The sequence below is a fragment of the Astatotilapia calliptera genome, chromosome 13 (genome assembly GCF_900246225.1).
Source record: "Astatotilapia calliptera chromosome 13, fAstCal1.2, whole genome shotgun sequence".
Lineage (NCBI taxonomy): Eukaryota > Metazoa > Chordata > Actinopteri > Cichliformes > Cichlidae > Astatotilapia > Astatotilapia calliptera.
The window spans coordinates 32,666,729-32,690,885 of NC_039314.1; positions in this window are offsets into that span (position 1 = coordinate 32,666,729).

The following is a 24,157-nucleotide window of genomic DNA, read 5'->3' on the forward strand; positions in this document are numbered from 1 at the left end:
GATCAGAAATCACATGTTCACATGTGTCATATTAAAAAAAACGACCCAGCAAACAACTGATATCAAAGACCTGTATGGTTTAACAAATTGCCAAAAGCTTCCAAGTAGTGAAAGCTAAAGCAAATTCACCCCAAGTCAATGCAAAATCTGCTCAGAGAAATTGCAAAACTGCATTTGCTAAATCTTAGACTCTACAGACCCCAGTTAACAGGTTGAATTCAGTTCAGTTTCACTCATATAACACCAAATCATAACAACATTTGCCTTAAGAGACTTTATATCAAGCTCAAGAGGCACCCTCGCTGCAGGAAGGAGCGCTTTCACAAATCATTCATCCCAACAGCAGTTAGACTCTATAACTCCTCAATCACAAAGTCATAAGTAACTGGACATTGTGGACATCCACGGACACCACTTCATGCATAATGGACCTTCTGTAATAATTATAATGTATACTTACTCTCTCTGCATTTGACCCATTCACTCAGTGAAGCAGTGGGCAGCCAGTAAGCAGGTGCACGGGGAGCAGTGTGCAGGGAAGGTACAGTGGATTCGCACCTACGACCTTCCGATTATGGGGCGACCACTCTACCTACCGAGCTATCCCTGCCCCTAAAAAGATGTCTCCTTCTAGCCAGATGTATATGCTATGTGTATGGATGTGTGCAGGTATATATGTATGTATGTGTATACATATGTATATTTAGTGTGCACCTGTGTGCGTGTGAACATGTCTATACATTGGACTAGTAGTGGTAGAATAGTTATGTTAAGCTATATAGTTTATGTCTTGCATATTTCCACAACCATATCCATAATCACATACTGTGTATGCTACCGTTGTATATAGTGTATTATCTTACTTTTTAAAATTTTATTCTTTATTTTATTTGTATTTTTTGTATTTTCCTTCTGATATCTGTACCTGAGCTGAGGTAACGCATCCCCGTCGTGGGATCAACAAAGTCTTATCTTATCTTATCTCTTAAAGTAAAGACCCTACAATAATACTAGAGAAAACCCCTACAATCAGGGGGACCTCTTTGAGCAAGCACTTGGCAACAGTGGGAAGGAAAAACTCCCCTCCAATAGGAATAAGCTCAGGAAGGGGCAGCTGCTGAAAGCTTTTAGGAGTGAGAGTAGGAAGACAGGACAAAAGACATATATGTTAAATGTTAAAGTCTAAACAAAAATCCCCCTGCCCATCGGTCTTTGGAAGGGCTGCTGAGATCAAGTGTCTTCTCTCCAAACAAACAGTCCCCCCATCCCCCCCTCCAAAACACACACACACACACACACACACACACACACACACACACACACACACACACACACACACACACACACACACACACACACACACAAGGCAGAACAAACATGGCAGCATGGCTTAGGCTTGCAAAATTGCATCTAAGCAAACCAAGACTTTTGGAATAGTACCAAGTTTATTTATATAGCAAATTTAAAACAGAGTTGACCAAAGTGCTGTACATGAAAAGTATACAGCCCCAAGAAAAATTACACTAAACTTTTAGAAAATTAAACAAAATACTTCAAATTAAAATAGAATAAAATGGAAAGAAAACATGATAAATGAATAGCAATAAACACAGTATCTCAGCAACAGTGTTTATAGCCACTCCAAAGAGGGAAAGAGTTGAGTTGAGTTCATTTTTATTTCAAACATGTACATTCACAATCATTACAAAATATCATTCCATTTTTTTTGTTTGAAAAGGAGTAGGCAGAAGTATACACTTATCTGGTCGTTAAGTGATGATGCGACGAGGCTACTTCCGGGCCTAAAGTAGTCTGCGTGTAATATGACTTTTGTGTTGGTAACATGTTTAATGTTATGTATTTTCTTCTATTTAATCTCAAAAAGCTCATTTATTTAAGCTCAGTTTTTAAAACCTTAGGATGTAACTACAGCCCAGCCCATGCAGCAGTATATGAATGACTAACCTCGTATTGTGGATGGATTATCTCAGCTGTTCTCCTGGCTGAAATTTGGTCCTTTTACAGCATCCTGCCATGCGATTGCATTTGTTCCTGACCACCGTTAACTTTTATCGAGTGGAAAAAATTTAGCTTATTTATATTATGCTAACATAGCTGTGTCGCTAGCGGTCACGTAGCACATCAACAACTGTAGCTTGCCTCCACCAGTGTGTGAATGCGAGAATGATTGAATAGTGGCATTGTAAAGCGCTTTGGGTGCCTTTAAAAGCGCTATATAAATCCAATCCATTATTATTATTATTATTATTATCATTATATAGCAGCTAGCCCAACTTCAGTAACCCTACAAACGTCACTGCTGTTTAGTTTTCTGTCTTCATTTATGTTGGAAGTGATAGCAGAGCTGTACGTTTTAATTTGTTTCCAAAACCCCGCAGTCAGGACATGCTATATTGTATTTAGATAGAAGCTAGCGAGCTAACTCCCTGCTAACTTCTAACTCCGTTAAATGTCATAAATTCCGTTTTCATGGATGCCTGGATGTTAAACTCAATTGTTACACCTGGTAGAGCAGAACGCTGATCATTTTATTAAAGATGAAAGACTTTAGACAGTTTTTCAACTCTCAGTAATGCCACAGTGATCGTTTGATATATGGACCTGCAGCGGAGTTTAGGTCCAGACACAGCTAGTGACGTCAGACTTAATGACCGGATAGTATACACTGTCTCTACCCCTTCAAGTTTTACCTCTCATTCATTAAATTTTCTTTGAGTCTTCAATTAAACAAACAACATATGAAGCAAAAATAAAACAAACAAAAAAAACCAAACAAACACAAAAAATAAACAAGAAATAAACAAGCCCCACCACATTATAGTTTCTTTCATATAAATAAAGAGATGAAATAAAGTGATATAAATTAAGTGGGGACTTAAATACACACGCAAGGTAATGAGAGGATGGGAAACAGCTGGGAACACAGCTGGGGCAAATCTGACATTACAAGACAAAGGGAAAGCCAAACTAAATACACTGAACACAGGACAAACCGGGGAAGAATAGCCATGAGAACATAACTAACTCGACATGACACATAAAACACATATAATCTGAAAAGAACTAAGGAAGTGAAGTACAAACCATATTTATCTTCTGCTCTTGCTCTTGACGAGGGCGGTCGCACTTTTCTCCTCCTCCTCTCCCTTAGCTTCCCTGTTTAGCCTCTTGTGTCCTTGTCTAGTCTCGTGTTTTTTGTATTACTTTTCCCTGGAACATTCTCTCACAGTCTGTTCTCTAAAACCTAAAAGAGGAATTATGGATTGGATCAACTGGTCCCTAAATGCAATTGACACGCTTGGGTGAGCCTGGGTGCTGAAGATATCTACCTATTCGGAACCATGGTAACAGGGTTCTGGCCAGGGCTGGACTGGGACAAAAAATCAGCCCGGGCATTTTGACTAGAGACCGGCCCACCAGGTATTATAGGAAAAACCATAAAGCCTTTGAATGAAAACAAACGTCGTTGTGACAGTGATGTACACTGTCTTGTTGGTACATATGTATCAATCTAATAAACTTAAACGTACACCATCCTCCTTATTCTGGTATTCTAAACAGTACTTAGCCGAAACCCAAAGACTGCTTGGTTGAGTTAACTTCCTGAACTATCTACAACATATGGTGGAAACCTGAAATTAAGACAGAGAAGACTAGAGGTGAGACATGACCATTACTGAATATTAAAAATAATAAATGACAGATTTAGTGATATTTTCATAAACTATTTATTTACCACATCAATAAACAGCATGGCAGGGCAAAATATTTTTTCTAACATGGCAACCTTTTAAAAGTGAAAGGAGACAGAAAGACAGCTGAAAAAGAATAAAACTTAATTGACTTTTTGATGGCATTTTACACAAAGTACTGGTACAGAATCTAGAAAACGTGGGAAAATACTGGCATCATGTACAGTACTTTCTTCTGAAGAAATTATGTTGGGACCCTGAAAAAAACTTACTATGTACAATAATGGATTTCTATAAATTTGACATCAGATGAAAATTTTGGTTGTAAGATTCGGATAATTATTTGTTAAAAGCTAGAAATTTTAAATGAGAATAAGAAAGTATTTCTTTGTGCCCCCCTCTCCCTGTTAATGCCCTACCTGCCCCCCCTGGCAAAACTTTGCTAGACCCGCCCCTGCACAGTTACCAGCTGTCAGCTACTTAGAAAAGGACCCTGGTGTTATTTGTCTCTCAGAAACAGTTCATAACTTCAACTCATCCATGTCACCTAAAAGGTAAACCTGTTTCTCCATCACCTGTTCAGCTCTGATGATCCAGTAAGGACATCTCCTGGTTTCATCTTCATGTTTCCCTCTCACCACATATCCAAACCGACATCATGACCACACAAAGTTACAGCTGTGACTCCAGCAAACATCAGCTGATACTAGAAATTAATATTAAATAAATTCTAACAACAGCTTATCACGTTTAAAGGCGCTGCTGCTGTTTAACGCGACCTCCGCTAGTTTCCTCTTTCTGGCGCAAAGCGGGAGATAAACAAGCAAGAGAGACGGGACTTGTGCCAGAAACGCCACTGATCATTGATCAGTTTCATGATTGAAGTAGCAGCAGGAGAAGGAGGGGGGAGAATGAGAGAAGAAGAGGCAGCTGACAGCGTAAAGACACAGAATAACTCCAGCTTTTTGTCTTTTTTTTATTGTAGCCTATGTACAGGACAAATCCCGTTTATTTTCAGCTCAATACGAAACGCATAATATTAACTCTGAATACCAGAGGATTCCGTTTTTTACTGGACGGTTGGCAACTCTACTAACTAACCATATGAATAAAATAAAGTTCACCAGTAACATCATAGCACCCACCCAACTGTATAGAAACTCCGTCATGCTAGCTAGTACACAGTACAAGCTATTGTAACTGACTGTAAAAAGTTAGCACAACGAAAATAAACTCCACCTAAACTTGGTTTATATCTGACCCAGATAGACTGCAGGTCATAACTTCTTACCTGAAGCTCATTTCACCTGACAGTTGGACCGGCAGCCGCCTTGGGTCTCTCCACCTCCGCCTCCCCTTTCCCCCATCCACCTGCTGGCCTCCACCACTTGCTAATTTTACTGTATCTGTGAAAGCTCCACCATAGCCACTACCAAACAATTGAGTTATTTTTACATGCCTGCCAGGATCTGTCCAATCCGCCACCTTTCATTGTTTACACGGTTACGAAAAAAAGACAACGACAACAAAACATCGGCCCATTCAAAACGAAAAATCGTCCCACCGGGCAAATGCCCGGTATGCCCGATGGCCAGTCGAGCTATGGTTCTGGCTGATCGGAGCTGGCTTGGCCCTGACTTATCGAAGAATTAAGAAAGCGGAACCGGCTGTTCAAACCCCCACAAGGCTGCCGGCTGGGATTGGAACGATGGAAAGAGGCGTGAGTTTCTCAAAATGGGCTCATTGAGTGCAGCACGGATAAGATCTTGGAGAGGCTACGGCTGCCATGAATACTCAGAATAAGATCTCTGAGTGCAAATTGGATCATATCTTTGAGCAGCTCACTGCGGTCGTGAGTTCTTAGAATCGGCTCTTTGAGCACAAGAATGACAACATCACAGAGCGCAAGTTTGATAACATCATGCGGAAGCTCGCGGCTCTCCAACGGGAGATTGAGAGACCAGTGTTGGACTGTTAGAACTGCTTTGAAATTCATATGAGCTGTTCGCACTAAAGTAAAAACCACCATCACTTCATGCGGATACCCTTTTGGCGCCAGCTGCGGTCTCAAGGCTGGAGCCGAACAAAAACACCCTGAAAACGACTGTGTTTAGTCTGTTCTTCCCATTCCATGCAAGGCCACCTGGGTTGGCTGGAAGACTGTTTACTTAGCCTAGCAGGGCGAAGGACACTGTCTCAGCTGAACTCTGGACACACACACACATACATATACACTGATATGCACACACTCATCCTCCCTCCCTTTCCAAACGCCTTCGACGCTTGTTCCCTCCTGGGGAACACGGCGGGTCTGAGCCCGCACTGGAATGGTAGCGCTGGGCAGGATGGCTGCTGTGTTTGTTTCGGATGACTCCTCACCCCCCATCCAACCCTGTGGCTTGTCACGTGCTCCATAATGTTGTGCTGTGGACATTTATGTGCTTTTTTGTGCAGAGGAGTTTTTTAGTTTCCTGTTCTCATGCTGTCCTCCCAGGAGCCCAGCATGAGTAGAGGTCTCTTTTTTTCCTCTTGTTCTTTCCCATTGTAGTGTATATTTCAGTGTTTTTTTTTCTGTAACGCTACTGATCTCCGACCTGTATCCCCATGTGATGTCTGTGTTGTCGGGGGGGGGGGGGGGGGGGGGGGGGGGGTCCTATTTCACTGCAGGGCAACCTGCACGTGGCAAATAAAGCCTTGATTGATTGATTGACAAATGACTAAACCATGACAAACACTAAAACAAAGAATACCCGTAAATCAGAAGACACATAGACACAGGGTCCCCAGACCCAGGACCATGACAGTTGTGTTTTTCAAGGACACACCCCATACACAGGGTGGGCCATTTATATGGATACACTGTAATAAAATGGGAATGGTTGGTGATATTAAAGTCCTGTTTGTGGCACATTAGTATATGTGAGGGGGCAAACTCCTCAAGATGGGTGGTGACCATGGTGGCCATTTAGAAGTCGGCCATCTTGGATACAGCTTTTGTTTTTTCAATAGGAAGAGGGCCATGTGACACTTATTGGTAATGTCACAAGAAAAACAATGGTGTGCTTGGTTTCAATGTAACTTTATTCTTTCATGAGTTATTTACAAGTTTCTTAGCACTTATAAAATGTGTTCAATGTGCTGCCCATTGTGTTGGATTGTCAATGCAACCCTCTTCTCCCACTCTTCACACACTGCAGGAGAAATGCCAGCACAGGCATCCAGTATCCGTAGTTTCAGTTATAAATGGCCCACCCTGTACAATGAAAAAAGAAGTGGGCCCAGAATGTGCCCTGGAGACACTCCACAAGTGAGAGGTGCCTTTATAGAAGAACAATCTCCCACATGTAAAGAGAAACTTCTAGTTGTTGATATGATTTAAACCAAGTCAGAACTGTGCCTTTGAGTCTGTCTTTATGTTCTAGATGGGATAGAAGGATGTTATGGTCCACAGTGTCAAAAGCAGCAGACAGGTCTAGAAGCACCAAAACTCCACAGCTTTTGATATATCCTTTGGACATATGAGAGCAAATTGGCCACGTTTGATAATGCACAGAGGCCACATGGACAAAATTGTAACAGGACAATGAGCAAGCACAGCAGCAAATCTACCACAGAATAGCTGAAAAAGAAAGCATCAAGGTTCTGCAATGCCTCTGTCACTCCCTGGCTGACTTAATCGGTTTTCTTTCTGTTTGTTGTTGTTGGTGTCCGTGGGCAGGACCCATTTTGTGTTTATTTCAACAAGCCAGTTGAATTCCCACACTAAGCTTGTGTAATTTTTGAATATTGGTATCACCACTTACTATGTATGGACTTATATTTTTTACTGGTATGGTCATGTGATGTCATATATATATATATATATATATATATATATATATATATATTAGGGGTGCAACGATACACAAAATTCACGGTTCGGTTCGGTTCGATACTTTGGTGTCACGGTTCGATATTTTTTCAATACAAAAAAAAAATGTTCATGCCTTTTTAATTTGTCATTTATTAAAATTATAAATATATATTTTAACACAAAAGTACAGTTTTTAAATTTAACCCTAACCCTTGTGCGTGTTGTTTTTTAGCTCGTCATATTGCAGCCACAGAAATTCTTTTGTCCATGAAACCATAAAGCTGCACTTTCTTTTTGCCTTATAGTCTGATTTGTCATAACTTCTCCGTTTTGTGGTAAGCTTTTCTTTGGCTGTCACTTCTTCACCCTGACCTGTCTTATTTGGCTCAGCAGAACTAAAATATATATCTGTCTGTGAAGGTTCTCAATCATCCAGGTCATCGTAGTGAAATATATATCCTGCCGCACTCACATAAGCTCAGCGATTCTCTGCGCGATCAACCTCTCACATGTTTAAGCTGCGGGAGATTTCACTTGTCATGTTTGCATAGTAAGCTAACGATTAATAAGACGATGTCAGAGGAATTGGTGCACAAATTATCATCACTCACAGATCAGTGCTGTCGCTCTCTATACACAGTTCGCACGATTGCAAAGTGAAAGCAAAAAAACAAGCGCAAATTCAAACACGATTTCAATATGTCACATATTGACAGTGGCTCACCCAATGACATAATTACCCAGCTACATTTCTGAAAGAATAAAAAAGCATTGACATATATTTTTCCTTCCTACAATAGCCCGACAGGCAGGGCAGAGATAGCCCCGGGACGTCGGGCTAGCGATATTGCGAGCCCTGTATCTGATTGAGGAATCACTCATCTTTGGAAAAGAGAGTTTATTACAGAGAAATGTCTCTTTCCAAAATAAAAGCTATACTATCCGCTTCTTCTGGGCTATATTCTCAGCAGCATATTAAACATATCAGGTCTCCATAAGGAGAATCCTGTGCTAACAGCTGTCTAAATGACTCGGCAAAAGTTTGTAGCATGCATGCTTGTTGTTTTTGTCTTTGCACTAGGATGATGTCGGTGTAAATGTGCAGTCATATTCGTTGTGTTCCCACTAGTGCTTTCAGGTTAATCTCGTTGAAATAACCTTAACGCCACAACACGGCAAATCTCCGTTAACGAGCTACCCTATACAGAGGGGCTAGACGGCCAACACGTTAACGAGCTAACTGCGCTAACACACTAGCTCCCACCCATGTAATTGAGCATTGCATGGCACATCCAACATACTGTTTTACTTTAGTCCATGACTCGCTTACCTTCAGGGTCATACGTCACATGAAAACCAAAATAATTCCAAACGCCAGATCTGAATGAGGGTGGGGAGGTCCACTTCTGTCTCGCTAGCTTGCCCTGCGCTCTTCCTTCTGACCATCCTGTCTGTGTTGAGTGCTCAGTGAATCTGCGTTCGACTACTCCGCCTAGGCTGCACTCTCGAGCCTAGGCGGAGTAGTCAAATGCAGATTCACTGAGCGCTCAACACAGACAGCATCGTCAGAAGGAAAGTTGATAAAATAAATTACAAATTTTGTATTGTTCTTTTTTTTCTCCCCTTTGGTTTTCTTTCTTTCTCTCCCCCTCTTTCTTTCATTCTTTCCCCCTGTCCTATCCCACAGTCATGTCTGTCCCGTTTGCAACTGAAAATAAAATAAATTCATAATTATAATAAAGGTCAATCAAATGGACCAATATGATGATCCACTTAAAATAAATCCTCTTGGCATCTTTCTTGGCCTCAAGACAACAATTCTGATGGCTATAGATCCAAACGGGACACAAAAAAAAAAAAAAAAAAAAAATTGAAAAAAAAAAATTGAAAAAAATTGTATTGTTCGATACATATGCGTACCGAACCGAAAGCACTGTATCGAACGGTTCAATATCGATACGAATATCGTTGCACCCCTAATATATATTAATATATATATATATATATATATATATATATATATATATATATATATATATATATATATATATATATATATATATATATATATTTGTCCCGTTTGGATCTTTAGCCATCAGAATTGTTGTCTTAAGGCCAAGAAAGATGCCAAGCGGATTTATTTTACCAAGTAGATCGTCATGGCCTTGCCATATTGGTCCATTTGATTGACCTTTATTATAATTATGAATTTATTTTATTTTCGGTTGCTACAAACGGGACAGACATGACTGGGGGATAGGAAAGGGAGAAAGAATGAAAGAAAGAGAGGGAGAGAAAGAAAACCAAAGGGGAGAAGAGACGGTGAGAAGGGGGGGAAGAAAGAAAAAAAAAATGCCTGGATCACCTGTGTGGAGAAAAAAAACAGAAGAGAAAGCAAACAACAAAGAGCAACATAATAAAAAAAAAAAGCACCGTCACAATAAACTAGCTAGCAGTAGATAACAGTAGATACTAAATAATAAACGATATTGTGCAGCACGCAAGATAGACAGTGCACAATGTGCTTTGAGGCAGCAGCCAAGAAAGCTGTAGTCTGCGTCTGTGAATACCCGTGTGTACACCTGTGTGCATACCTGTGTGGATCAGCATGCTTGTATTCCCAAGGTTTCTCCATGTAATGATCTGCTAGGGAGTGTGGGGAGCCACAGCCCTGTCCTCCAGGGTATGAAGTAGGTATGGAGGAGATCCAGGCCCCAGATATCCAGAGGCCCCAGAGTACAAGGACCTGAGGAGGACCACCAAAGGGGGGGAACCGTGCCACCCTCCTGGGAAGAGCTGAGTAGAGCCCCAAGGAGAGGTCACCCCGCAGCTACGGAGCAGAGGCCAGAGGAGGTTGCAGTGGCGTGCCCACGGGCTCTGCCGGCAGCCAGCTGTGCCAGAGAGGACTGAGCTTCAGGCCCAGAGGCCAGAGGCCTGAGGGCGTCCCACCCCCCGGAAGGAGCCCAGCCAGGCCACAGGCACCAGGCCCCACCAATCGGCCACCAGGAGTGAGCCGGTACATACATGAGCGCCCAGCCCCAGTCAACAAGAACCACCAACACACCAACGTCTGAGGGCATCAACCACCGGCAGGGAGTGTGGTGAGGGGAGATAGGCCTCCGTACTTTAGAGGGCCTGAGATGTACCCAGAGAGGTGGAGTCTAAGACCCAACCTGACATATAGACACAGACGAACAGGCACACGCGGACACAAACGTGCATTCCCACCCCATATGCACAACCAAATACTCGGCACTCACCCAACGTGTAGACAGACACAAATAGACACTGCACACACATTCACATTCTCCAAACATACTCTATATCCCAGGTCCAGGTACCCCCGCCCTCAGAGGGGCAAGCTGCACCTAGACCCAGGAGATGTAACCCTTCTTTCTGGGGTGGAGGCAAGCGGACCACTTCCTTATCTGCAGTAGCAGGGAGGCCCCGCATCCCAGACCCCAGTCTGACGGCCAGCACCTCCTCCCAGCCCCCCAGCCCTCACGGCTAATAGAACTATTTTTTAGATAAAGTTTTATCTCTTAAATCTACTCTTCCTTTGGTGACTGATAGTATGTCTATTCCTGATTGTTCTGCTACTCTTTATCAATTTGAACCCGTTTCACTCTCTACTCTGAAGCGTCTAATTGATAAACTGAACAATACTAATTCTGTACATGATGTTCTTCCATCCCGTATAGTCAAGGATTGTTTTAATGCAATTGGACCTTGTTTATTGTCCATATTGAACTTTTCCTTGCTTTCTGGCTATGTACCTTCAGCTCTCAAACATGCTATAATTCAACCTGTTCTAAAAAAAAGGAACCTTGATCATAGTGATTTTGCCAACTATAGGCCGATTTCTAAGCTTCCCTTCCTGGCTAAAATTCTTGAGAAGGTGGTTCTGCTTCAACTGCAGACCTTCCTGGATGAGAATAATATAAATGATAAATTTCAATCGGCCTTCAAACAACATCACAGTACTGAATCAGCGCTGCTTCGTGTTTTCAATGATCTTTTACTAATGGCTGACAATGGACGCACCTCTGTCCTAGTGCTATTGGATCTTTCATCGGCATTTGACATGGTTGACCATAACATCCTATTGGCGAGACTAGAGCACACTGTAGGCATTAAGGGCGCTGCCTTGGATTGGATTAAATCTTACCTCTCCAATCGGCTCTCTTCGGTACTATTGGCCACATCCTCTTCTTCGGCTGTACCTGTTTGCTGTGGTGTCCCCCAGGGATCTGTGTTAGGCCCTACCCTTTTCTCATTGTACATGCTTCCCTTAAGTGCTATCTTTGAGAAATACCACATTGCTTTTCACTATTATGCGGATGATATCCAGATCTATTTTGAGTTAAACGATGATCTTGCTCTGTCTTTGAATAGCTTTCGAGAATGCATGTGTGAGGTCAAGAAATGGCTTTTGGCAAACACTCTTATCCTTAATGATAAGAAAACTGAAATTATGATTTTTGGTAGTAATGCCCTTCGTGCCAAACTTCGGGATGCCTTTGGTTTTCTCACTAGTTCTTTCTCTGACACTGTTAGGAATCTGGGTGTCTTATTTGACAGCTCATTTAAACTTGATAAACAAGTGTCTGCTGTTGTCAGATCCAGTTTTTACCAGCTTCGCCTTATTTCTAAGGCCAGGCAGTATATCCCGTATAAAGACCTAGAAAAGCTCATCCACGCCTTTGTAACGTCAAGGCTTGATTACTGCAATTCACTTTATTGTGGTCTCCACTCTTCCCTTTTACATAGATTACAGACAGTTCAGAATGCTGCAGCACGCATTCTAACTAAAACCAAGAAGTTTGCCCACATTACTCCTGTCCTTGCTGATCTGCACTGGTTGCCTGTCAAATATCGTATTCAATTTAAAATTTTGTTGTTTACTTTTAAAATTACCAATAACACTGCACCAAGCTATCTTAAGGAACTTTTAAACCCATATGCTCCTGCTAGGGCTTTAAGGTCATCCTCACAGTTACTGTTGGTTCAGCCCAGATCTCGACTGAAATCTAGAGGTGATCGATCGTTTGCTCTAGTTGCACCGGAGCTGTGGAACAATCTCCCAATTGGCATCCGGGCATCTGATTCTATTCATTCTTTTAAATCACGGCTAAAAACATATCTTTTTAAACTTGCCTTTACTACCAGTTAAATGCTGGCTTGCTTGCAGTGACCTATTGACCTATTGTATTGTATTGTATTGTATTAAATTCTCTGCTATCTTTCCATTATTGGTGTCTTTTATCATGGTGGTACAGTCTTACCTTGCTATAACCTATGTGCTGCAGTTTACTCTTATTGGTGGCTTTTATCTGTGAACATAATCCGTTACTTTTATGTATTTGATGTTAATGTGTGAACTGTTTTATTTTTTATTGTTTTATGTAAAGCACTTTGGTATGCCCAAGGCTTTTAAATGTGATCTATAAATAAAGATTGTTGTTGTTGTTGTTGTTGAGTGAAGACCTCAAACCTCCCTACGCCCGGTCATATGTAGTGTTGCTGTGTGCTGTTCTAAAGTGCATTTAAAACTCAGGAGAGCATGGTACTAGCTTCCTCTCAGAGAGCAGCACGGCTCTTCCCGAAAACCCTCAGTGTCTATATACATTTAAAATTGAGGGTGGGGCACCAGCACGGTGGCACGGTGGTTAGCACTGTTGCTGCACAGCAAGAAGGTCCTGAGTTCAATTCAGGGTCTTTCTGTGTGGAGTTTGCATGTTCTCCCCGTGTTTGCATGGGTTCCCTCCGGGTACTCCGGCTTCCTCCCACCGTCCAAAGACATGCAGCTTGTGGGGATAGGTTAATTGGAAAATCCAAATTGCCATTAGGTGTGAATGTGCGAGTGAATGTGAGTGTGAATGGTTGTCTGTCCCTGTGTGTTGGCCCTGCGACAGACTGGCGACCTGTCCAGGGTGTACCCCGCCTCTCGCCCTATGACAGCTGGGATAGGCTCCAGCGCCCCCCGCAACCCTGAAAAGGATAAGCGGAAGCGAATGAATGGATGGATGGATGGTGGGGCACCAGCACCAGAGGTGGGTTGGAGTACACCGACCATCCTCTGGATGCTGTAAAACGTGCCCACCCCCAAGGCCCTATATGTATGTGTTATGCGAGAGTGTGAGTAATATGGATGTCTAGGTTGCAGAATAAAATTGAGGCACAGGTGGCCAGAAGGGGACAGAGGGGCCTCCCCTGCGCCCTGGTGACATACCTGCACCCCAAGCCCTGCGTGTGTGGGTGGGTGTGGTAGACCCCCACACTCTGGAACCCACCAGGGCAAGGGGGCGTGTACGTTTGCATGGGATTAATGATTAATGAAGACTCTGTCATTTTTAGAAATTCCCACCATGCTGTCAGAGAAGAGCTAATATTGATGCTTACAAGCCATCACTAACTACAGGACGACATCCCCTGCCTGTGACAGTGACGGCTCCCTCCCAGATGCGCTGAACAACTTCTACCCTTGGTTCGACAGGCAGAACGACGTGGCGGCGAGGAAGACCACCCCTCCTCCGAACAACCAGGTCCTGTGTCTCACTACAGCTGAGGTGAGGAAAACTCTACGCAGAGTCAATCCACGTAAAGCTGCTGGACCAGACAACATCCCAGGCAGAGTGCTCAGAGAATGTGCTGATCAGCTGGCAGATGTTCTCACCGACATCTTCAACATCTCTCTGAGCAGTGCCGTCGTTCCCACATGCCTCAAGGCCACCACCATCGTCCCCGTGCCCAAGAAGTCTTCTGTGTCCTGTCTCAACGACTACCGTCCTGTTGCACTTACACCCACCATCATGAAGTGCTTCGAACGGCTCGTCATGAGACACATCAAGACCCTGCTGCCCCCCTCACTGGACACACTGCAATTTAAGTTCGCTGATGACACGACCGTGGTGGGTCTCATTAGCAAGAACGACGAGTCAGCGTACAGAGAGGAAGTGCAGAGGCTAACGGACTGGTGTAAAGACAACAACCTGTCTCTGAATGGTGACAAGACAAAAGAGATGGTTGTTGACTTTAGGAGGACACGAGGCGACCACTCACCACTGAGCATCAACGGCTCCTCTGTGGAGATCGTCGACAGCACCAAATTCCCGGGCGTCCACCTGGAGGACCTCGGCTGGTCCCTCAACCCCAGCTCCCTGCACAAGAAAGCCCAACAGTGTCTCTTCTTTCTGAGAAGACTGAGAAAGGCCCGGCTTCCACCACCGATCCTGACCACCTTCTATAGAGGAACTATCGAGAGCATCCTGAGCGGCTGCATCACTGTCTGGTTTGGGAACTGTGCCATATCGGACCGCAAGACCCTACAGCGGATAGTGGGAACAGCAGAGAAGATCATCGGGGTCTCTCTCCCCTCTATTGAGGACATCTACACCACACGCTGCATTCGCAAAGCCACCAGCCTTGTGGCTGATCGGACACACCCCTCTCACACACTCTTCACACTCCTGCCATCTGGAAAAAGGTACCGAAGAATTCGGGCACACACATCCAGACTGTGCAACAGCTTTTTTCCACAAGCCATCCGTCTCCTCAGCAAAAAGGGACACACACGCACACGCACACACACACACACACACATACACACACAAACATTGTCACTCAGCTTAACTCAACTACCTCAAAACATTGAGACTGGACTGACTAATCAACACAAGCGCAAACACACTGACCTACACCACCAAACCATCGTACACACCAACCTGTAAATGCTCTTTTGCACAATATTATTACTGGACTTTCTGCACTAACTTCTGCACTTCCTAATTTTTGCTGCTACACTAAGGAATGTTTACTGTTCCTCCACTACCTCAACTCATCATCACAAAACCTTATTATTATGTTACATTGTGGGTTTTTTTGTCACACTGTCACTTGCTGCTCTTGTTTGCACATTTGCACGTGCACTTTGTTGTCTGCTGTCTGAAAACAACAAAAAAAAGTCTTCCTTAGATAGTTTTTTGTTAATTTATGTTGTAATTTATGTTAGGTCAGTCTGTCTTGTCTCTGCTAGCCAGCTAACTAGGCCTCTTAGTTAGCTAGTTTAGAGTTTTCTGTTAATTTATGTTGTAAATTTATGTTGCATGTAGCACCTTGGTTCCTGGAGGAACATTGTTTCGCCTCACTGTGTACTGTTAAACTGTATATGGTTGAAGTGACAATAAAGCCAACTTGACTTGACTTGACTTTAAAGCATTCATGTCGTTTGATGTTTGAGCTGATAAATGGTAGGTTATTACATAGTGCCTGTTCTACATCTATCCAAGGTTCATCTAAGAGGGTGTGTTTAAACCATCTAGAGATGAACTGAAGCCTGTTGGCTAAAAAATAGTGATTAAAGTTAGGCAGATCTAATCCTCCTTTATCCTTGGTCCTTTGTAGTGTTTTTAAGCTGATACGTGGGGGTTTATCTTTCCAAAGGAATTTAGAAATATACGAGTCTAGAGATCTGAACCAATCTTGTGATGGCTTATTTGGAATCATTGAAAATAAATAGTTTATTTTTGGCAAGACCATCCTTTTTATAGCGGCGACCCTTTCCATGAGTGATATGGGTAAAGATTTCCATCTAGCCAGATCATCTTCTACTGTCTTTAAAAGTGGGATGTGGTTTAATTTAGTTAATTCTGAAAGTTTAGGAGAAACATTAATACCTAAATATTTTATATTTCCACATTGCAGTGGGGAAGGAGAAGAATTATGGAGGGAGCAATTAATCGGAAGAACTGTTGATTTCGACCAGTTAATTGAATAATCTGAGACACTTGAGAAGGAATTTATCAATGCAATTACCCCAGAGATATTGGTTTGTGAGTTTTGGAGAAAAAGTAACACATCATCTGCATAAAGGCTGATTTTATGTTCTATATTCTTACATGACCGTGGCTCAGGGGGTTGGGAATCACATCTGTAACCGGAAGGTCGCCGGTTCGATCCCTGGGCTCTCTGTCCTGGTGGTTGTGTCCCTGGGCAAGACACTTTACCCTACCGCCTACTGGTGTTGGCCAGAGGGGCCGATGGCGCGATATGGCAGCCTCGCTTCTGTCAGTCTGCCCCAGGGCAGCTGTGGCTACAACTGTAGCTTGCCTCCACCAGTGTATGAATGTGAGAGTGAATGAATAGTGGTATTGTAAAGCGCTTTGGGTGCCTTGAAAAGCGCTATATAAATGCAATCCATTATTATTATTATTTTATGCCCTTAATTGTTGTAGCCTGTCTAATTGCTGCTGCTGCTAGTGGTTTAATAAAAATTGCAAACAGTGAAGGGGAGAGTGGGCATCCCTGCCTGGTGCCCCTCAAGAGACAGAAGCTGGAGGATGTCTGGTCATTTGTTCTAACACAAGCTGTTGGGGAATTATATAATATTTTTAACCAGTTTATGAAAGAGGGTCCAAAACCAAATTAAAGTTGCAAATAGAAATTTCCAGTTAACTATGTCAAATGCTCTTTCTGCATCTAAAGAAAATATTATGGTTTCAATGTTTTTACTGTATGAGTATATATGTATATATATATATATATATATATATATATATATATATATATGTATGTATATATATATAAAAACACCCAGCACGCCCCTGCGGGCGGTTTATCCTTCAAGCTCAGGTCCTCTACCAGAGGCCTGGGAGCTTGAGGGTCCTGCGCAGTATCTCAGCTGTTCCCAGGACTGCGCTCTTCTGGACAGAGATCTCCGATGTTGTTCCCGGGATCTGCTGGAGCCACTCGCCTAGCTTGGGAGTCACCTAGTGCTCCGATTACCACGGGGACCACCGTTACCTTCACCCTCCACATCCTCTCGAGCTCTTCTCTGAGCCCTTGGTATTTCTCCAGCTTCTCGTGTTCCTTCTTCCTGATATTGCTGTCATTCGGAACCGCTACATCAATCACTACGGCCGTCTTCTTCTGTTTGTCTACCACCACTATGTCCGGTTGGTTAGCCACCACCATTTTGTCCGTCTGTATCTGGAAGTCCCACAGGATCTTAGCTCGGTCATTCTCCACCACCCTTGGGGGCATCTCCCATTTTGACCTCGGGACTTCCAGGTTATACTCGGCACAGATGTTCCTGTACACTATGCCGGCCACTTGGTTATGGCGTTCCATGTATGCCTTGCCTGCTAGCATCTTGCACCCTGCTGTTATGTGCTGGATTGTCTCTGGGGCATCTTTACACAGCCTGCACCTGGGGTCTTGCCTGGTGTGATAGACCCAAGCCTCTATGGATCTTGTGCTCAGAGCTTGTTCTTGTGCTGCCATGATTAGTGCCTCTGTGCTGTCTTTCAGTCCAGCTTTGTCCAGCCACTGGTAGGATTTCTGGATATCAGCCACCTCCTCTATCTGCCGGTGGTACATACCGTGCAGGGGCCTGTCCTTCCATGATGGTTCCTCGTCTCCCTCCTCTTTCTTGGGTTTCTGCTGCCTGAGGTATTCACTGAGCACTCGGTCAGTTGGGGCCATCTTCCCAATGTATTCTTGGATGTTCATTGTCTCATCCTGGACTGTGGTGCTGACACTCACCAGTCCCCGGCCCCCTTCCTTCCGCTTAGCGTACAGCCTCAGGGTGCTGGACTTGGGGTGAAACCCTCCATGCATGGTAAGGAGCTTTCTTGTCTTTATGTCAGTGGCTTCTATCTCCTCCTTTGGCCAGCCTATTACCCCAGCAGGGTACCTGATCACGGGCAGGGCGTACGTGTTGATGGCCCGGATCTTGTTCTTACCATTCAGCTGACTCCTCAGGACTTGCCTGACCCTCTGCAGGTACTTGGTGGTTGCAGCTTTTCTAGCGGCCTCTTCATGGTTCCCATTCGCCTGCGGGATCCCCAAGTACTTGTAACTGTCCTCTATGTCTGCAATGTTGCCTTCTGGTAGTTCAATCCCCTCAGTTCTGACTACCTTCCCTCTCTTTGTTACCATCCGGCTACACTTCTCCAGTCCGAACGACATTCCAATGTCATTGCTGTATAGCCTGGTAGTGTGGATCAGTGAATCAATGTCTCGTTCACTCTTGGCATACAGCTTGATGTCATCCATGTACAGGAGGTGGCTGACAACTGCTCCGTTCTGTAGTCGGTATCCGTAGCCAGTCTTGTTAATGATCTCACTGAGGGGGTTCAGGCCTATGCAGAACAGCAGTGGGGACAGAGCATCTCCTTGGTAGATCCCGCACTTGATGGTGACTTGTGCTATGGGCTTGGAGTTGGTCTCTAGTGTTGTACGCCACATCCCCATTGAGTTCCTGATGAAGGCTCTTAGGGTCCCATTGATCTTGTACAATTCTAGGCATTCCAGTATCCAGCTGTGGGGCATTGAGTCATAGGCCTTCTTGTAATCAATCCAGGCAGTGCACAGGTTGGTCAGTCTGGTCTTGCAGTCTCGGCTGATTGTTCTGTCTACCAGTAGCTGGTGTTTTGCGCCTCTGGTATTCTTGCCAATTCCTTTCTGTGTCCCGCTCATGTATTGACCCATGTGCCTGTTCATCTTAGCCGATATGATGCCTGACAGGAGCTTCCATGTAGTACTGAGGCAGGTTATTGGTCGGTAGTTGGAGGGGACCGGTCCCTTCTTGGGGTCCTTGGGGATCAGGACCGTCCGGCCTTCAGTTAGCCATTCCGGGTGTCTCTCGTTAACTAGCAGCTGGTTCATTTGTGCTGCCAGACGCTCGTGGAGTGCAGTCAGCTTCTTCAGCCAGTAGGCGTGAACCATGTCGGGCCCTGGTGCTGTCCAACTCTTCATACTGGAGACCCTTTCTTGGATATCTGCCACTGTGATGGTTACTGGACCCTGTTCAGGGAGGTCGCTGTGGTCTGCCCTCAGATCCTCTAGCCACTGAGCATTGCCGTTATGGGTTGCATCCTTCTCCCATATGCTCTTCCAGTATTGCTCCGTCTCCAGCCTTGGTGGTGCTGTTCTCTTATTGTTCCCTTGCCACTGAGAGTACACCTTTGCTGGTTCTGTGGAGAACAGCTGGTTTATTCTCCTGCCTTCTATCTCTCTGGTGTACCTCCTCAAGCGGCTGGCCAAGGCTGTGAGTCTTTGCTTGGCAGTTTCCAAGGCCTCAGGTATGGACAGCTTGCTGTATTTCTTAGGCACCTTATTTGTCTTACCTTTCTGCAACTCCGTTAGTTGGCTAACCTCCCTCCGTGCTACTTTGATCTTGCCCTCTAGCCTCCTTCTCCATGGAGGGTACTGCCCCTTGTCGCTGTTCAACTTGTAGCCAAGCATCTCACTGATCACTGCTGCCGTATTGTAGATCAGCTTGTTAGTGTCGGTAATCGTGGTTGTAGGTATTGCCCGTAGTGCTGCATTAACATCATCTAGCAGACCTTCTGAGGGTACTTCACGTAATCTTGGTAACCGGCTACGGGGGATCCAGGTTTCAAGCTTGGCCATGATCCTATTTTTCAGGTCAGTTCCTCTCGCACTCAACGATCCTTCTCCTATCGCACTTGGGGCTATGTACCCAATCTCGGGTGGGGGTGATGATATCGCCCCCCTGACCTGGCGTCCTGACTCCTTGCCGTAGCATTTGTGTTGTACCTCGTCAATCTCTAGCTGTGAGAGCAGTCCCTTCTTTCGAATGTTGGAACACTGAGCTACTAGTTGTTTCGCCGTCATTGTGGATGTTGGGTATCGAAGAATCCATAGGTCCCTCATCCTATTCATGTAGCCCCTTCCGCCGGGGTTACTTGCGTAGTAGCATTCCAACAACGCCCTGTTTTCGTCTCTTGCCCACCGATATATATATCCATAGGTCCATCATCCTATTCCTATGGATATGCTCAATACCAAGGGCTCAGAGAAGAGCTCGAGAGGATGTGGAGGGTGAAGGTAACGGTGGTCCCCGTGGTAATCGGAGCACTAGGTGCGGTGACTCCCAAGCTAGGCGAGTGGCTCCAGCAGATCCCGGGAACAACATCGGAGATCTCTGTCCAGAAGAGCGCAGTCCTGGGAACAGCTGAGATACTGCGCAGGACCCTCAAGCTCCCAGGCCTCTGGTAGAGGACCCGAGCTTGAAGGATAAACCGCCCGCAGGGGCGTGCTGGGTGTTTTTATATATGTGTATATATATATATATATATATATATATATATATACATATACCTGCCCGTGATCAGGTACCCTGCTGGGGTAATAGGCTGGCCAAAGGAGGAGATAGAAGCCACTGACATAAAGACAAGAAAGCTCCTTACCATGCATGGAGGGTTTCACCCCAAATCCAGCACCCTGAGGCTGTACGCTAAGCGGAAGGAAGGGGGCCGGGGACTGGTGAGTGTCAGCACCACAGTCCAGGATGAGACAACGAACATCCAAGAATACATTAGGAAGATGGCCCCAACTGACCGAGTGCTCAGTGAATACCTCAGGCAGCAGAAACCCAAGAAAGAGGAGGGAGACGAGGAACCATCATGGAAGGACAGGCCCCTGCACGGTATGTACCACCGGCAGATAGAGGAGGTGGCTGATATCCAGAAATCCTACCAGTGGCTGGACAAAGCTGGACTGAAAGACAGCACAGAGGCACTAATCATGGCAGCACAAGAACAAGCTCTGAGCACAAGATCCATAGAGGCTGGGGTCTATCACACCAGGCAAGACCCCAGGTGCAGGCTGTGTAAAGATGCCCCAGAGACAATCCAGCACATAACAGCAGGGTGCAAGATGCTAGCAGGCAAGGCATACATGGAACGCCATAACCAAGTGGCCGGCATAGTGTACAGGAACATCTGTGCCGAGTATAACCTGGAAGTCCCGAGGTCAAAATGGGAGATGCCCCCAAGGGTGGTGGAGAATGACCGAGCTAAGATCCTGTGGGACTTCCAGATACAGACGGACAAAATGGTGGTGGCTAACCAACCGGACATAGTGGTGGTAGACAAACAGAAGAAGATGGCCGTAGTGATCGATGTAGCGGTTCCGAATGACAGCAATATCAGGAAGAAGGAACACGAGAAGCTGGAGAAATACCAAGGGCTCAGAGAAGAGCTCGAGAGGATGTGGAGGGTGAAGGTAACGGTGGTCCCCGTGGTAATCGGAGCACTAGGTGCGGTGACTCCCAAGCTAGGCGAGTGGCTCCAGCAGATCCCAGGAACAACATCGGAGATCTCTGTCCAGAAGAGCGCAGTCCTGGGAACAGCTAAGATACTGCGCAGGACCCTCAAGCTCCCAGGCCTCTGGTAGAGGACCCGAGCTTGAAGGATAAACCGCCCGCAGGGGCGTGCTGGGTGTTTTTATATATATATATATATATATATATATATATATATATATATATATATATATATTAGGGGTGCAACGATACACAAAATTCACGGTTCGGTTCGGTTCGATACTTTGGTGTCACGGTTCGATATTTTTTCGATACAAAAAAATGTTCATGCATTTTTAATTTGTCATTTATTAAAATTATAAATATATATTTTAACTCAAAAGTACAGTTTTTAAATTTAACCCTAACCCTTGTGCGTGTTTTTTATTTTGACAGTGAATGCGCACCTGCGGACCACTTATGTGCAGCCCTGGTTATTTAGCTCATCATATTGCAGCCACAGAAATTCTTTTGTCCATGAAACCATAAAGCTGCACTTTCTTTTTGCCTTATAGTCTGATTTGTCATAACTTCTCCGTTTTGTGGTAAGCTTTTCTTTGGCTGTCACTTCTTCACCCTGACCTGTCTTATTTGGCTCAGCAGAACTGAAATGCTTTTACACACGCACTCACATAAGCTCAGCGATTCTCTGCGCGATCAACCTCTCACATGTTTAAGCTTGCTGCGGGAGATTTCACTTGTCATGTTTGCATAGTAAGCTAACGATTAATAAGACGATGTCAGAGGAATTGGTGCACAAATTATCATCACTCACAGATCAGTGCTGTCGCTCTCTATACACAGTTCGCACGATTGCAAAGTGAAAGCAAAAAAACAAGCGCAAATTCAAACGCGACTTCAGTATGTCACATATTGACAGTGGCTCACCGATGCCAATGACATAATTACCCAGCTACATTTCTGAAAGAATGCAAAAGCATTGACATATGTTTTTCCTACAATAGCCCGACGGGCAGGGAAGAGCTAGATTTTGGTAGCCCGACTGAAAAAAATCGCTAGCTCCGGGACGTCGGGCTAGCGATATTGCAAGCCCTGTATCTGATTGAGGAATCACTCATCTTTGGAAAAGAGAGTTTATTACAGAGAAATGGCTCTTTCCAAAATAAAAGCTATACTATCCGCTTCTTCTGGGCTATATTCTCAGCAGCATAAGGAGAATCATGTGCTAACAGCTGTCTAAATGACTCGGCTAAAGTTAGTAGCATGCTTGCTTTTTTTTGTCTGCTTCCACTTGTCTTTGCACTGGGATGATGTCGGCGTAAATGTGCAGTCATATTCGTTGTGTTCCCACTAGTGCTTTCAGGTTAATCTCGTTGAAATGACCTTAACGCCACAACACGGCAAATCTCCGTTAACGAGCTACCGCCGATCGCTCCGTGCATGGGGCTAGACGGCCAACATGTTAACGAGCTAACTGCGCTAACACACTAGTTCACACCAATGTAATTGAGCATTGCATGGCACATCCAACATACTGTTTTACTTTAGTCCATGACTCGCTTACCTTCAGGGTCATACGTCACATGAAAACCAAAATAATTCCAAACGCCAGATCTGAATGAGGGTGGGGGAGGTGCCCTGCGCTCTTCCTTCTGTCTATGCTGTCTGTGTGGAGCGCTCAGTGGATCTGCGCTCGACAGTGCAGCCTAGGCGGAGTAGTCGAACACAGATTCACTGAGCGCTCAACACAGACAGCATCGTCAGAAGGAAAATTGATAAAATAAATTACAAATGTTGTATTGTTCGATACATATGCGTACCGAACCGAAAGCACTGTATCGAACGGTTCAATATCGATACGAATATCGTTGCACCCCTAATATATATATATATATGATTTGTTAGATTCAGTCATGTTGATTTAAAATGGTACAACCAGACTGTGGTCATGTGTCTAACGGGGAGATGCTCTTGTAATATCATGAAGTTACATGAGATCTCATACCATCGCCTTTCCTGGGAAGATCTGTGCAGTTATCTCAGAAAGATGGCAGAAAAGTGCATTGCGGTCATTTTGAAAAGGTAAGATAACGTCTATCTTCTGCTGTTTAAGTAAATTGTGTGTTTATTTTCAGTGATATCAGTTCACATGTGTTTTTTGTTTTATAATCAGACTGTTTATGCGATGTTAATGAGCTAGAGGACAGCTACAAGTACCTGGGGATCCCACAGACAAATGGGAACCATGAAGAGGCCGCTAGGAAAGCTGCAACCACCAAGTACCTGCAGAGGGTCAGGCAAGTCCTGAGGAGTCAGCTGAATGGTAAGAACAAGATCCGGGCTATCAACACCTACGCTAGGGCTGAACGATTATGGAAAATAATCTAATTGCGATTTTTTGCCCCAATATTGCGATTGCGATGCGATATGCGATTATTTTTTAAGGTCTTTGTCTTCTGTATTATTAAACAAAGACAAGCAATACATCATATAGTATGGCCAATACTATATTACATTAAT